The sequence below is a fragment of the Canis lupus genome, chromosome 17 (assembly GCF_003254725.2).
Source record: "Canis lupus dingo isolate Sandy chromosome 17, ASM325472v2, whole genome shotgun sequence".
Taxonomy (NCBI): Eukaryota; Metazoa; Chordata; class Mammalia; order Carnivora; family Canidae; genus Canis; species Canis lupus.
In genome coordinates, this window is record NC_064259.1 from 58,280,116 (window position 1) to 58,297,508 (window position 17,393).

Below are 17,393 nucleotides of genomic sequence, written 5' to 3' on the forward strand. Positions count from 1 at the left end.
AGCTGAGAGATCTGAGGAAGGTAGCTGTTAGGGGTTGAATTGTGTCTCCCCCAAAAGATGCTGAAGTCCTGTGAACCATTAGTACCATTAGTACCTGTGAATGTGACCTTATTTGGAAATAGAATCTTTGTAGATGATCAAGTTATGATGAGGTCAGCAGAATGGGCCCTAGTCCAATATGACTGTGTCCATATAAAGAGGGGAAATTTGGACACAGAGACAGCCACAGAGCAAATGCTATGTGAAGATGAAGACAGAGATTGGGGTGATAATGTCAACAAGCCAAGGAATACCAAATATTGCCAGAAGACCACTAGAAGCTAGAAGAGAGGCACGGAACAGATTCTTCCTCACACTCTCAGAAGAACGAAGTCTGCCAATACCTTGATCTTGGACTTCCAGCCTCCAAAACTGTGAGAGAATAAATTTTTGTTGTTTAAGCCACCCAGTAGGTGATGTTTTGTTATGGCTGCCCTAGCAAAAGACAATGGCCTTGACCTTCTCAGCAAGTGGAAGATGTGTCCTTTACATCACACAGCCTCTATAGAGAGAAGCTGCCAGTTCAATCTAGGGCCAACCGGGGTGCTGGTGAGTAGAGATCATACTCTACCGGCAGCCCTTGGCCAAAGTTGAGGAGGAATCAAATGGGAAAAATCTTCTTCTCCTCCCCCTCTAGGGATTAATGGGGCAACTGCTTTCCCTATCTGGCTAGACTCCCTGAGGTGCAGGAATGGGAGGTGGGTGCAGTCTCTGAGCTGACCACAATGGAAGCAAGAGCCATGCATGCAAAGGGTCTCTCTGAGGTAAACTTATGGCTGTGATCTGGGCTCCAGCAACACAGGCTCACTCTGGAAGTGGTCTTTTTTTTATTTTTTAAGATTTTATTTATTTACTCATGAGAGACACAGAGAGAGAGGCAGAGACACAGGCAGAGGGAGAAGCAGGCTCCATGCAGGGAGCCTGACGTGGGACTCGATCCCAGGTCTCCAGGATCAGGCCTTGGGCTGAAGGCAGGCGCTAAACTGCTGAGCCACCGGGGCTGCCCCTGGAGGTGGTCTTTAACATAAGATTGTTCTCAGAAGATACTGTAAGTTACATATGCACCCCTTGAAGTGTTGTTCTGAGACTGACTTTTTTATTTGTTTGAGGAGGAAAGGGAGGAATTAATTTTATTTTCATGTAGCCTATGAGTCTGCTGTCCCCAGTAGCCCTACTGGTCAGGGACTGTGTATTGTCCCTGTGTATGTGGGGACATACACAGTTGACACTGTGTATGTCCCCACAGTGCTTAACCAGGACCTGGCACATAGTTGCTACCCTGAAGAACAGGGAGAGATCATGTGAGAACTTCTATAGTACTTAGAATAAGGATGATCATTTTGAGGAGAGCATGTTTCCATGTTTTTTATTGCAAATGCAGATTCAGAACACTGAAACTCATTCAGAGAGAAAACTAAAGCTCACCCAATGTTGAGAACTTTCTAACACTATTTCTACCACCTTCCAAGGTAATGAGCCACCATTCTCTTCCATTTATGTGGTACAATCATTTTTTTTTCATGCTTAGAAAAAAAAGGATTATAACAAAATAGGGAGTATTCAAGAAGGAAAATACTGGAAGGCAGAATTTTTAAAAGCAACAACGCACTAGAAGCCTGGAGACTGTTTAAGCACAATTGACTGACAGCCCACAGTGGGGGGGTTGGGGAGAGACAAAGGAGAGAGTATGAAATGGACTGAAATATCAGGCACTTGAAAAACTTCTGTTCCCTGACCAATCAGCAGAATATAAGTGAAAAATAGCCCAAGGTGAGGGAAAGAAAGGGAAAGTTGAAGGAAGTGGACAATTAGAGGTAAAGTAGAAACGAGGTAATTAAATATATATAAGGTAGAGCTTTGCAAAGAACTCTTAAATAAATGAAATCAATCCATAAAAGGGAGGCACCTAGCTAGGAAACCACGGAGATCCACTAACAATGATTCTACAGCTGTATATAGCACATACCTCAACCTAGAGAGAGAGGCAGGAGTTGCTCTTTCCACTTCACAGGAGGGAAAGCTGAAGTTCAGAGATGGTGTGTGATTTATTCAAAGTCACACAGCTAATAAGTGAAAGAGCCTGATCTCTAGCACTCAGAATGGAAAAGGATTTAGTTCACAGACTGAATGAATAGTTTACCTTCTTCTTATCTAGAGAGGTGATAAAGAGTCTTACCTCTAAATTTTCCACTAAAATAGACAAATAGATATATTTTCCTCACCTTGCAGCAGCAAATTGTAGTTAACACATGGTTTAGGGAATCTGATCTAGGCTCCAACCTTAGCTCTTCAACCTACTAACTAGAGACCATGATCAAGCTGTTTAATCTCTCTAAGCTCTGTTTCCATAACTGTAAAATAGCAGTAATACTTCCTACAATTATTTTGAGTGGGGAAAGAAACATAATTAGGTAGGTAACCAATTGCTAATATTAAGTGCTTAGTTTTTCTAGTAATAAAAATATTTGTCTATTGAAAAAGTAAATTTTAAAGTTTTTAGAAACAAAATCATAACTTACTGAAGAGTGTGCTCATTTTATTCTAGCTACCTACACCTGAGCCTGGTGTCAGATCATTCTACCATAAAGACACTACAATGGTCTTCAGATGTTAGGAGCAGAATTACTAGGGATGGGGATAAAGTGCATCTAAAGGGCTTGGCAAAAATAAAATAATAAAATAATAAAATAAAATAAAATAACAACATAAAATAACAACATAAAATAAAATAAAATAAAATAAAATAAAATAAAATAAAGGGCTTGGCAGGCATAAACGGGAGTGGCAAAGTCACACCTCACTGACCTGGAAGATGAGCACCCAGTCCAATCCCCAGATGCTGTCTAATAACCCCGGACCAAGGTTATCCACACTACCCAGCACCTGCATGCCACCCTCTGCAATCTTTAAGTGGCCTTGTGAAGTAACTACTGGTATTAATCTCTTTTCACAGGTGTGAAAACAGAGACCTATAGAGATTGAGTAATTTGCCCAAGATCAAGTTAAATTGGAATTGATCTAACTCCCAGTTCTGTGTTCTAAACCCATGGATTTCATGAATTAGTAACTTTAAAGTTTAGAGATACGGAGTTTCCAAATCATGTGACAGATAAGAATATAATTTCTAAGATATATCATTCATGCATGCATTTATTCAATATGTATTCATTGATGTCTACTATGTCCCAGGCACTGTCTTAGGGGCTAGGATGCAGCAATGAACAAAGCCAAGTCTCTGCCTCCTGTCATGGTCATTTATCATGTTTTGCTACCAAGGATGTTTTATTACCAAAAAGATGTTTAAAAGATGTGTTATTATAAAAAGCATGAGAAATAGTAACACTGTACACAGAGAGATAATAGAAGTCCAAACATAGAAATAAGAATAGGGGCACCTGGGTGGCTCAGCGGTTGAGCATCTGCCTTCAGCTCCAGGTCATGATCCTGGGATCCTGGGATCAAGTTCTGCTTCAGGCTCCCTGCAGGGAGCTTCTCCTTCTGCCTATTTCTCTGCCTCTCTTTCTGTGTCTCTCATGAGTAAATAAATAAAATCTAAAAAAAAAAAAATAAATAATAATAATAATAATAATAATAATAATAATAATAATACAAAACACAAGAAAAAGGATTGGAAATAATAATAGCAAACAGGAAAAATACCAAACACAGGAAAGAAGGCTGTTTTAAAAGATAGGAAAGAATTTCAGAATAAAAGTAAGTTCTTCCTATGAAAAGCTATCTAGAACCTATGCCGATAAAACACAGAAAAGTACAAGATCAATTTTTATTTTATGGTACTAAACTGTATATTATTGATTGCCAGTTTGAAGGTTTATATTGATCAGTGCACTAGGGTGTCTGGGTAGCTCAGTTAAGGTTAAGTGTCTGAGCATCAGCTCAGGTCATGATCCCAGGATCCTGGAATCCAGCCCCACATCAGGCTTCCAGCTCAGCACCCATGCTCTCTGTTACTATCTGTCTCTCTCTCTCTCTCTTTCAAATAAATAAAATATTAAAAAAAAAAAACAGTGCACCAGTAAGTGGACATTGATAGTCCAACTTGTTTTGGTAGCTCATTTCAAATCACAGTCTTTTTTTTTTTTTAAAGATTTTATTTATTTCATGAGAGACACAGAGAGAGAAGCAGAAACATAGGCAAGGGGAGAAGCAGGCTCCTCCCAGGGAGCCCAATGTGGGACTCTATCTCAGATCCCGGGATCAGGCCCTGAGCCAAAGGCAAATGCTCAACCATTGAGCCACCCAGGTGTCCCGAAATCATAGTCTTTCTAGAAATTTGTTTCTCATGTATCTATGCACCTAAAAAAGGAAACAATCTTCTAACCCTGTGTCTCAATTTTGGGTAAAACAAGCATTTCCCCACCTCCTACCTCACCATTCTCCCTACAGCTGTAAGAGAGACCAGGGCCCAAGAGAGGGCAGGGCCCATGTCCAGCCGGTTGGGCCGTGGGTATCTGACCACCCATCTAGCAGCAGGTGGGCATTTATCCAAAAGGGATGCTGCAGATGGGTGAGGACACTTCCACAAAGACTAGCAAGGTCTAAGACTCTGCCAGGGAACTGCCCCAAATTTCAGTTCTTCAAAGATTCCATCTCTCTCTTCAGTAGGCCCCCATGAAAATGCAAATATTTCTGGGATGTTAAGCTATCAGCCAACACTTTCCTTATCAGCCACAGCACCTTTGTTATCAGCAAACACCCTGGCTTAAATTATTTGACAACTTTCCAAGTGTGTGTGGGAAAGAAACCCTGCTTTGTCCCCCATAGGGGGAGGTGAAGAGTGGAGATATGGTTTGGAGAATGCAAGGTGGGAGGAGAGAATAGTTACAGGAGGACCAAAGATAGGTCCCCACTACCTTGACATCTTTTCTACTGGCCCTGCACTCATGGGAGAGGGGCAGAGGGAGGGTGGGAAGTGTGTGTGTGTGTGTGTGTGTGTGTGCGTGCGCACGCGCACACATAATCTGTGAGCCAACTTCTAGGAAGCAGACAGCAAGTTCTGAAAAAAGGATTGCAGGCAAGTTTATGAGGCCTGAGCAGAGCACACAGGCTCTCAAGGGATGGCTGATCTGTCATTCAATGGACTCATTAAAAAAAAAATCACAGCCAGCTGCTTTCCTAATACCCAGCTGGTTCTTGCTTCCCTTCTAAAAGGCCATTTAAAAATGTACCCTTATCCACTCCAGATCACTTTAAGCACTTAGTAAGTAGTTACAATATGACAAAGTTGTTGACTGGTATGAGATGCTAAAAGTTATAACCGTTCTGGGTAGCTGGGAGCAGTGAGCTCTGGCCAGTGCAGGGGGTTGCAGTGTACTGTTGTCAGCTGCTGACCATTGAACCAGGTCCTGCTCCCCAGGCCACACCTTCCAGCTGTAGGCTTAATGTAGATGGTATCCGCTCCTTCTCTCCATCAGTGGTGTCTACAGGTGTTTACTCCCCCTAGCTCTTGGTGTCATTCATTCCATTTGTTTTCTCCTAAATTCTTCAAGGAATTTTCCATCAATATGTCTTACTGTGGTTTCACAGATCATGAAAAAGGCAATCACTTATTAAAAATAACATTTTAAATACCATTTAGTTCTTCAGATAAGTGGTCACGACAAGATAAGGACAATGATCAATATACAAAATTATAAACATAATGTCATCCCAACACTATAAAAATAAAGCATTACACATATACAAATCTAGGAAATGAAGATAGAAAATACACCACAATATTAACATAGTTCATATAACACTGGTTATCTCCAGGAGTTGAGGTTGAGAGTGACTTCTATTGCCTTTCCTCAAATCCATCCACTTCTCTCCAGATTCCTTGCCATCACCTAGTCAAGTCACTATCATCTCTCACCTGGACTTCTACAACAGCCTCCTAACTGGCCTTTCTGTAGCTATTTTTGCCAATTCGTTCACCACATAGAATCAAAAGTTATCTTCTTCAAATGTAAATCTGGGGATCATGAAGATAGGGTAACAAACTGGCAGCAGCTGCCGGCTCCTTGCATGAAACCCAACCCTGAAATGACAAAGAAACAAGAGTGAGTTTAATGGACCCAATACTTATTGCAAAAACTATTGTTTGTATGCTTGTTTTTTGGTTGGTAGGAAGTCCAAAGTTGGTTAGATCTTGGGGCATGTTGCAAGTTCAGAGAATGGCAGCCTAGAGTAGACAAGGGATAGAAACTTTGGATGGTATTTTAGTTTCCTATCGCTGTATAACAAATTACCACAAACATAACTTACAACAACAAACATTTATTATCACCCAGTTTTTGTGGGTCAGGAGTTCAGACACAGCTTATCTGGAGTCTCTGCTCAGGATGTCACAAGGCTACAATCAAAGTGTCTACCAGGCTCCATTTTGTTCTAGAGCTCTGAGTTCTCTTCCAAGCTCATCTTCTCATTGCTAGAGTTCAGTTCCTTGTAGTTATAGGACTAAGATTACTGCTTTCTTGCTGGCTGTCAGTGAGGGCTGCTCTAAGCTCCTAGAGATCCCCCCAAATAACTGTCATTGGCCTCCTCACAAACTGACCACTTCTTCAAAACCAACAGGAGAACCTCTCTCTCACTCCCTCCATCCCTCTCCAGTCTGCGAAGATGGGATGTTATAAAATGTAAGGTAATCACAAAAGAGATCACCTCATCATATCGCAGGTCCCACTTACACTCAAGGAGAGGAAATTATACAGGAAGAATTCTGTCTTCCACAGAATTCTTGGCCCCCTGGTCCCCAATGATTCATGTTTTTTCCACATGCAATATACAATCACCCCTATCTACTATAGGTTGAACTCTTAACCCCCCTGTACCTAAGAATGTGACTGTACTTGTAGACAGGTCTTTAATGAAGTGACTAGATTAAAATGAGGTCATTAGGATGGGCCCTAATCCAATATGACCGGTGTTCTGAAAGAAGAGGAAATTTGGGCACAGGCAGGTGGAGAGAGAAGACCATGTGAAGACACAAAGGGAACACAGCCATTCATCAGCCAACAAGAGAGGCCCTCAGAATAAACCAACACTGCTGAACCATGATGTTAGATGTCTAGCCTCCTAAACTGTGAGAAAATAATCTCTGTTGTTTCAGCCACCCACTCTGTGTTACTCTGTTATGGCACCCCTCATGGACTAATACACCACCCCATGATCCTTATCCCAGTGCATCATAATCAAAATCTTATCATCTAAATCTAATTCTTATCACCTCATTAACTCAAAGTCCAAAATCTCATCATCTAAATCAGTGCTGATGAAGATCCTAGGTGTAATCTATGCAATACAGCACTTGGGATGCAATTCCTCTCCATTGAAAGACCTGTGAAACTAAAGAGAGAAGGTATCTGCCCCAAACGCAATGGTGTGACCACCTTAAGGATGATAGCTATCAATAGTCTGGCTCAAAAATTGGGAAGATAAGAGGTAAAAAAAAAAAAAAAAAAAGAGTCCCTGGTCCTTCACAGTCCTGACATTCAGCCAGGCAAATAAATGTTAAATTTCCTTGATTAGGTTTTAAGGCATGGGGATAAATTCTGTATGGCTCTCCACCCTCTGGACACTGTGTTCTGCCCTCTGAGCCACCCTTCCTCTTCCACAAAAGATAGCCCATGTTGTAGCAAAGTAGTTTTATTAGTCTCCTTCCTGCCAGGAGCTTGGCGTCCTCACCTAAGCCTGACAGAGGGAACTGGAACTAGAATAGAGAGAGGAGAGCATCTTTGCAGGTGAGGGGATGGCCTTAAAAATGGGAGATTGGTTTCACACTGGGGAATTATTGAGGGGCATTAGTCAAGTAATTAAATATGCTATCAATAGTGAGAGTCAGATTTCTCAACATCAGAAAATGGAATTACAATTACAGAAAAGCAGAAAATCAGAATGAATTCTGTGATGTTGAATTTGGAGCTAGCAGTTTGCAATATACATATTAGATATGGAAATAAATGTAGATATATAAGCATGTATATGTATACATACATATCTTTCCTAGTTCTTTCTGGTGAGAAGTCTTGGGAGTCTTGCTTATTAGCCATAAGCACACCTACTCCAACTCCTGGTTTCTAAATATTATTCTCCACTTAAAAGAAGTACGGCTTCTTAGAGAGATGTCCAAGTTGAAGGCTGGGGCAGGGAAAGTATAAGATGATCCTATAAATTATTTTTTTGCCAGAGGCAAGGAAGTACTCAAAGAATGATAGAGATACACAGATCTTGAAGATTTGTCTCTTCAGCCACCTTGAAGAGACTTCCACTGAGCAAATTGGAAACAATTTGAGTATCAGAATAAATAACAATTGTAAAAATCTGTAATTCTTTAAGAGGGAAACAAACAATGAATCCTTATAGATATAAAATAATACGTGAGTAAATTAGCAGTTTGTTGGGGTCTAATAGGATAGTTACATAGTTTCGTATTTTTCCACACATAACCGTTTATTAATTACAAAGAGAAAAGAAGTAACTTGAGACTGGAGAAGCCTGAGGGACATCATCTTAATAAACCAAAGTTAATGCCAATTGGTAAGGGGAAAAGTTGAAATTTGCACCACCTGGTATGATGCACTGAGACTAACAGAGCATCATTTCTGTGTTTTCCTTCCAAAGAATTCATAACCTGAATCTAAGACAAGAAAAGAGGATAAATGCCTAAATGAAGAGACATTCTACAAAATAACTGGCCTACAATCTTTAAATATGGCAAGGGACATGACAGTCAAAGAAAGATTAAAGAACTGTCCCACACTGAAGTGAACCAAAGAGACTTGGTGCATGTAAACTGGGGTTTTGCACTGTATCTTTTAGCTGGAAAAAGTACAATTGCAACACTTAAACTTTGAGTGAGATCTGACGGCAGTAATGCTTCAAAGTTAATTTTCTGATTTTGTTGACTGTATTGTTGGTATATAAAAGAATGTCTTTATTTGTAGGAAATACCAAGTTAATAAAGAATCGGACTGGCTATCTTTTCTCAAATGATTAAGGAAAAATAGTCACTTCTATAGTACTTTGAGAGTTTTTGGAACCTTGTAATTCTTTCCAAAACTGCTTAATGAAAGATATACTCTCAAAAAATAGGCTGTGGTCTACCTGGCAGGGTGTCCTCCATCTCTGCCTTGTGGGCCCTCCCCAAACAGTGGGAATGGAAGACAATAGTTTCTTGCTGATCTCACGCTGTGGAAAGGAGCTGCTATTGTCAGCATAGCAGCAGCTGACTGTGGCTCAAGATTTTTCTGTCCACATTTCTGTATTAACTTCACTGACAAATCATTCTCACAATTCTCAGAAGATATGCCCCATCTGTAATATAATCACCAAATCAAAGACCCAGGTCTGACTAAAATCTCTCCCATTCTTCAGACTACAGATCTCTGTCTGTCCCTGAATCTTTCTAAACCAACAAGGCGTCTGGGTCTCTTCAGAAATAGATTTACTTCCTATTATATTATGGGGAATGTTGCTGACTTTTACATGAGATTTCCTGCTTTCTCTCAGCAAGTGACTAAACTGGTTACAGCTAATTCTGCTGGGAGGTAACCAGCTGTTTTTGCACAATCCTGCAGCCATTTCCATGAATTAACTTGGGAGCATTGCAGACCCTTGAAAAGCAGCATAAGGCTCTGGTGCCTGACAGCTTTAGTAGGATTTAGCAGCCTCAGCAATGGACTGAATATAAAGAAACATAAAATCTATTAACAGCTGCTCCTGATATTGTCCGTGTAGACTTGGGTGAGATTAAAAAAAAAAAAATCTCTCTATCCTTGTGGGTAATATGATGATACCACTAGCCCATACCTATTGTCAAGGTGTGTGTGAGGATAAACAGAGTGTACTTAGAGTCTTGAGTTCTTTATTAAAATAACATCATATGGGCACCTGGGTGGCTCAGTGGGCTAAATGTCTGCTTTTGGCTCAGTTCATGATATCAGGGTCCTGGGATAGAGTCCTGCATTAGGCTCCCTACTCAGCAAGGAGCCTGCTATTCCCCTTGCTTGTTTGTCCTCTCTCTCCCAAATAAACAAAAATTTAAAAAGAGAGAGAGAACATTTATAGTCATATTGCTGTATTTATTCAGTGCTTAAAAAGGAGAAATTTTAAGCCCTAGTTCTACTAAATATAAGAATTATTATTAACAATTACATTATAGGTAATAAGATTGTTTTTTTTTTAATTTTTATTTATTTATGATAGAGAGAGAGAGAGAGAGAGGCAGAGACACAGGCAAAGGGAGAAGCAGGCTCCATACACTAGGAGCCCGATGTAGGATTCGATCCCGGGTCTCCAGGATCGTGCCCTAGGCCAAAGGCAGGCGCCAAACCGCTGCGCCACCCAGGGATCCCAATAAGATTGTATTTAATCATTTGTTTATTCAACACATATTCATTGAGTACAGACACTATGCTGGAACAAGGATGAAGCCATGAATAATAGCTCTTGGAGCATAGAGTCTAGTGGGAAGATATGCAACTAGCCAGCCCTCACAAGTGCAGGAAGGGACAACTAGAAAAAAAACTGTTCCTCAAAAAGTTAAAAATAGAACTACCATATGATCCAGCAATTCCACTTCTGGGTGTCTATCTGAAGGAAACAAAATCACTGTCTCGGAGAGACATATGCACCCCTAAGTTCATTATAGCATTATTTGCAATAATCAAGACATGGAAACAACCTATGTGTTCATCAAGGAATGAATGGATGAAGAAAATACAGTGTTATGTATGTGTGTGCATACACACACACACACGCACACACATATACATGCACACAATGGACTATTTTTCAGTTATAAATAAAAATGAAATCCTGCTATTGGGGACAGCGTGGATGAACTCTAAGTGAAATAAGTGAACACTAAGTGAAATAAGTCAGACAAAGAAAGACAAATACTCTAGGATCTCACTTAAATGTGAAATCTAAGAAAAACTCAACTCACAGAAACAGAACATATTGATAAGGGGTGGGAAGTGGGGGAAATGGATGAAGATGGTCAAAAGGTACAAACTTCCAAATAAGTACTGTGGATGGATGTACAGCTAACAATACTATACTGTATATTTAGTAGTTGCTAAGAGAGTAGATCTTAAGAGTCTACATCACAAGACAAAAATGTAATTAGGTGTGGTGAGTGATGTGGTGATCATTCTGCATTATATACATATATCAAATCATTCTCTTGTACACCTGAAATATTTACAATGTTATATGTCAATTACATCTCAATAAGACCGGGAACCAGACTGTTTTAACTTCAGTGAAAATGACTATTATCAGGCAAGTAAAAAAAGAAATCATGGGTCTGGGAGTCAGAAGAGGATCTGGAACTGAGTTCTCCTACTTATTGCTACATGAACCTCAAGAAATTACTGAACTCTGACAGCCTTGATTTCATTAGGCATTCTCTGAAAATCAGCACAGCAACACCTGCACACCCTCTTTCATGAGATTCTTGGGAAGCCCAAATGAGATAATCAATGCAAAACCACTTAGAAAACTCAAGAGATACGAGTTTTGCAGAGTCTTTATACAACATTTGAGCGTGGTTATTTTTGTTTGCCCTGGCCACTCTGGGTGGAAAGAGCCAGGTGGTACAAATCCTTACCAGAGGTGCCCTTGTCAAATCCTACCAGGTACTGTGGGGATGACTGTACCCAGACAAAACAGATCCACCACTGCTTGACTCTGTCCACTGGTCTCAGTCCTGTTCCGTTCAACATTTTTAACAAGAAATTGGATGAAAATACAGGAAGACATTTATCAATGTAAAGCACAAGTGAAACTAAGAATAGAAAATACAAAGATTGACAGAGTCAGGATCCCATCTCTCCAGGATAACAAGATGAAATATAATTAAGATAAATGTAAAGTCCTGTATTTAGAGTCACAAAAATAACTGCAGAGCAGCACAAACAAAAAGACCGGAATATTGCTTGACTCTTCTTTCGGTATTTCACATATAAAGTGTTCTACTATTCACAAAGTGCTTGCCTCTCATTTAATCACTTAGGAAGTTAGCTTTTGTGAATCTGATATGTTAGATAAAAATTTACTTTGATTTATCCTTTTGATTGCAAATTCAGTATTTCCTTATTTAGGCTTAATGAAATCTGAGTTCACGGACAGCACCAAGTATAGCTACATCCTAATCCTTGTCATACCTAGAAGTGTCAATGGTGTGTACTGTGCCCAGGATTCAACAATGAGGCATAGCTGAGGCTAGGATGAGACATAACATTGCCCCCTTAAACTCAGAATCCTACCTTCTCTGCAATCTCCATCTCTTCTAAGAAACTTGTCCCAGTCTTCTCAGCTGCAATTAATCTGTTTTTCATTATAGTCCGTATACAGACAAATGTAGGTATAGGTGTCCATATGTACAGGACTGTTCACCATCTTAAGTTAAATTCAGTTATTCTGCACCAACCAACTCACCCACCCCACATTCAACTCTAGATTAACAAAAACAAACACACACACACACACATCTTACAAATCTTCAATACTCGATCACAGAGATTTGCACATTTTAGGTACTCAATAAATATAAGCAGAATTGAGTGATGATAATAGAATCCATTCTTTGCAGTCACGCTGACATTTGACTTACTGTTTTAACTGTTTACTAAGTTCCATCCACTTACTTTGACCCCCCCCCCATATTTTGCTTTGTTTTTATTTTCAGCTTCAAAATGGGCATATAATAGCCACCTTATAGAAGATTCTCTGAGTACTAAATGCTAGCAAAATTCATAGGTTATATAAATACTAGTTCCCTTCACCCTTCAACTGCTAGCTCATTGGCTTGACAGAGGTCAGGAAAAGAGTTTCTTTAAATGGAATAATAAGAATAAGACACCCTGACTAGTCTTCCCAAGTTCCTGTAGAGAGATCAGATATCAGTGGCTTCTGGTCCCCAACTGCCCATAGTCCTTGCAGACTCTCCCAGTGCCTGACTAATCCCTAAAGTCACAGAAAGGCAGCTGTTTTTCTATAAGTCAGCCATGCAGGGTTATTTGGGAAGCATGGGGTTTCTTTCCCCTACCGCTGCCCATAACAGCATTCCATCCGCACAGACCTGGACTCTTGGACCTCACAATTGTTTGCAATTCAGCAAATGTTTCACTGCTTACTGTGTTTCAGAAACTGTTATAGGGCCAAAAGAGATTTAAAAGTTGATTTGATTAAAATTACCCTCAAGGAACTCAGTCTACTGAGAGTTGTGGAGTATACTTCTACAAACTAATCTCCCACAGAGCAGAATGTGATAACAGCCAATAAAGAGACATGCCCTGGTGGGGGAAGGGAGGGAGGATTCCCTAGGACTCCAAAGTGGAAGATCTACTCTAGATCTTGTTAGGAAAGGCTCCACAGGGAGAGCGGCACTTGAAATGCACTTAGAAAGATGAATAGGTAGCTATGGGGATAGAGAGGGCATTTGGGTGGAAGGGATACCCTAAGGAAAGGCAGAGAGGTGGAAAATAATGGGAGGTATTCAAGTCACAGCCAGCACACAACTTGGGCAGAGCTAGGGCATACACAGTGGAGTAGCAAGTCAAGAAATTTGGTATAGTAGGTAGCTTCTGAAATGGCTCCTAGTGGTTGCTTCCTGATATTCATACCTTCCTTGTGGAATCCCCATCTCTGACCCCCATGCAATAAGGCTATAAAAGACTGGACTGACTCCCATCTTGTTCCTTCTGTCTCTCTTTTTCTCTGTCTCTGTCTCTCTTTCTCATTCATTTCAGTAAAGCCAGCTGCCATGTTATGAGGCACCAAGGCCCTCAGTTCAACAGCCCACAAGAAACTGAATCCTACCATAATCATTGGGTGAACTTAGAGGCAGATCTTTCCCTAGTTAAACCTTGAGATGACTATGGTCCCAGGTGATGCCTTGATTGCAATCTTATGACAGACTCTGAGGTAGAAGACCCAATCAAGCCATACTCATCCTCTAGACCCACAGAAACTGTTAGATAATGAATGTATGCTATGTTGAGCCACTAAGTTTGGGGATAATTTGTTATGCTGCAGCAATAATTAAAGTACTTAGAAAGGATTAGAGACAAATTTTGGAGGACATTCAGTAGCAGACTGACACAACTGCCCTATGACTGATATGTTTTGCCTATATCTACTGTAATATATATCAAATGTGAGGTATTAAAGGAATAATGATATGACTAGAGACAGGTTTGTCAAACACACGATGTGGCAGGAGTGCACAAGAGGAACATGGAAAGACTCTCAAGTTTAGAAAGAACTTTTGTGTAAATTAAGAAATTATACAAAACTGTTGATGGACCCAGAATCCTATGATGAGGAGCAAAGAAGACTCGAAAACCAGGGGCTGGGATGCCTGGGTGGCTCAGCAGTTAAGCATCTGCCTTAGGCTCAGGGTATGATCCTGGAGTCCCGGGATTGAGTCCCACATCGGGCTCCCTGCATGGAGCCTGCTTCTCCTTCTGCCTCTCTCTCTCTCTCTCTCTCTTTCTCATGAATAAATAAAATTTTTAAAGAAAGAAAGAAAACCTGGGGCAATGGAGAAGAGAGGGAAGACAGGCAAGGCATTAATCAGACTTGTATGGTCTTAACTGTAGATGGAATGTGGGGGTGCAGGAGAGTAGGAAATTAAATGAAGATCCTAAAGAAAAAGGACTAGAAAGGTAGAAATATGGAAACGTTATTTACAGAGATGAAAGAAAAGAAAGTTTTGAAAGGAAGATACTGAATTCAGCATGGGACCTGTTGAGTTTGAAGTGCCAGTGAAGCATCTACACAAGTTTGATAGTCAAGGCTGAGGTTGAAGCCAGAAGTTCGGGGAATCACCTATATAAAGCTCAAAACCTACTCCTAATGGGAAGTAGGGTTATGAGTCACAGCTCAAGTGACCCAACAACAACCTTAACACAGTGAAGGTGAAGCTGGAGCTCAGGGATCATGGTCATACTCCTTCATGTGTTGTCAGGGAGCCTGGCATCTTGCTGGGAGAACCAAGGGGCTAGTCCAAATGCATCTGGACCCTGATAAAGGGATACACAATTTCCTGCATGAATATACCAAAGACTAGCCCAGGGAGTAAGGTAAAGTCTTCAGGTCTCATTCCAGAGGCCCCTTCAACATGAATGCTCATGTTCAAGTTGTAAAAAAGGTGGGGATGGAAGGTTATCTTACACAAACAGAAAGTTAGAATGGTGATTTCTAGGACTGGGTGAGGGGAAAATGAGGAGTTGCTTAATGGGTATAGAGTTTCAGTTTTGCAAGATGAGAAAGTTCTGGAGATCAGTTGCATAACATAGGAGTATACTCAACAATGCACTTAAAAATTATTAAGACAGTGAAGCAGAGCTCACTAGAGGAGCAGTTTTTTTGGTGGTGGTGGTAGAGAGGAGTTGATCTTTTTTACCTCCTGACTCTGTGATCCTGGTCAAGCTTCTTTAAAGCTGGTCCTGCTGATTCTTCCATCTCAAAGTGTGGCACATCTACACTTTCCCTTTTGTTCTCCTGCTTCCCCCTGAATCTAGGCCCCATGCCACTTGGATGATTGTATACTCCTAGCTGTTCCCCCTGCCTCCCTGCCTAGAGACCCTATACACTGCCCCAGATTGATGATACCAGAACACCACTTAGCACATGACTACCCCAACTTAAGAAGACTCCACTGAGCCATAATTAAATCCTGAAGGAGCCCTCTGGGCTAGTCCATCTCTCCACTTCTTTCAGGCTCTCTCCTCTGCTGAGTCCCAGACATGCACCATGATTTTGCCCAGTGCCTCTCTGTTGCTTGCACTCTCTGCACTGCTCATGCCCCCCTGTACATTTATCCACCTGTGGGTGGCCTTTCAGACACAGCTCAGTGACTTCTCATCTCTATGAGGACCTCTGCCCTCTGTAGCTATACCTTTCTTCATACTATAATATCTTTTTTCTCTATTAATCATTTAATCATTATTATTCATTATTGATGACACCAAAAATTATATAAGCTCTTTGTTGTTCACTATGTGCTAGGTACTTTACATACTTACACTTTACACATTCTTTAATACTTACCATTAATCCTTACCAAATTTCCATGAAATAGGTATTATTAACATTATTTTTCAAATGAGGAAACTGAGACCTAGAGGGGTTATACAACTTACCTAAGATCATACCAGCCAAGAAGTGGTCAAGCTGAAAATCAAATTCAGGCCTATGGAACTCCAGAGCCTATGTTCTTTTTATATTATGTTATGTAACTTCTCACTCATTGTGTCATTATTAAGTCAGCAAATAATCACAGTGCGCCTATTATGTGCCATGCATCGTGGTGTGTTTCAAGATGGTCAAGGATAAATTAGACACAGCCCAAGCTTCAAAGAGCATTTCTTTTGTTCTGTATTTTCTTTCTGTCTGAATGCCTGTATTCAGTGGACAATCTTTTCCAGCAGACGGTAAGTGTGTAACATCAAGGATGGGGATTTCTCTTAAGCACTGCTATATTTTCATTATATAGCACAGTCTCTAGCACATAATAGATACTCAAAAAATATTTGTTGAACAAGTGAATAATGAGTGAATGAATGAAAAAATATTAAAAGAGGCCAAGGATGTAGAAGGAGAGAAGGGGGAGCAGGCCAAGGATAAAGCCCTCCATTTCCATGCCCCAAGATTCCCCAGGGGAACAGCATAAATATAGCAGTTTGAGAGCAAGACGGAATTTAGTGCTATTGTCACTGCTTAGCTGATGGATGAGAGTCAAATCGTTCCCATGTTGGCTATCTGGCCCATATGACTGACTGATAGATCCTGTACAATGTCCCCCGCTTCCACACCAGGAAGAGAGGACTTCAGGTCCAGGGGTCCCAAGTTCAATAGCCTTTTCTTTTTTGCCTTAAAAAATTGCTGAGGCATGAGATAGTTCCGTTCTCCACTGGCATCTTTGCACTGTGCCCAGTGAAACAATCATATCACATTCAGGAAGGCAATAGCCAGCAAAGGCAGGGAAACAGGAACCGTCCCCACGGATGTCCTCCCGGGGGAGACAGCCAGGGGCTGGGAACAAATGCTGTGTGAAAAGGAAAGCCAGACTTCACCAGTGGCTCCAGGTTGAGGGGCTGGCCCTTCCCAGCATCAAGCAGGACCCTCAGCCACAAATCCGGGAACAGCATGTTATTCTTAAACACACACACTTTAACTTCCCTACCCCCAGCCTCCCTAAACACACCTTAAAGCTTATGTGACATCTGAACAGGGAGCTTTGTACTGCAGAGCTCTGAACTGCATTCCTACTCCTTAGCCCCGAGGCCAGGCCCTCACCAGAAAAGCATTCATCTTCCTCTCCAGTCCATCTCCAAAAGTCC

At 40.9% G+C, this 17,393-nt stretch overlaps 1 protein-coding gene across 15 annotated transcripts in view; it reads left to right on the forward strand.

The window, feature by feature from the left end:
• The first annotated feature begins 211 nt into the window (after positions 1 to 211).
• GJA8 (gap junction protein alpha 8) overlaps positions 212 to 17,393 on the forward strand; it is a 70,117-nt gene continuing 52,935 nt past the window's right edge. For 7 of the 15 annotated variants that reach the window (XR_007402948.1, XM_025453271.3, XM_025453275.3 and 4 more), the window contains exon 1: positions 212 to 413. The gene's annotated coding sequence lies outside the window, so the exon portion shown is untranslated. Of the gene's footprint in view, positions 414 to 16,317; positions 16,485 to 17,393 lie in introns of those variants that run through there. The other 8 variants (XM_025453277.3, XM_025453278.3, XM_049095625.1 and 5 more) reach the window with 5 other exon arrangements.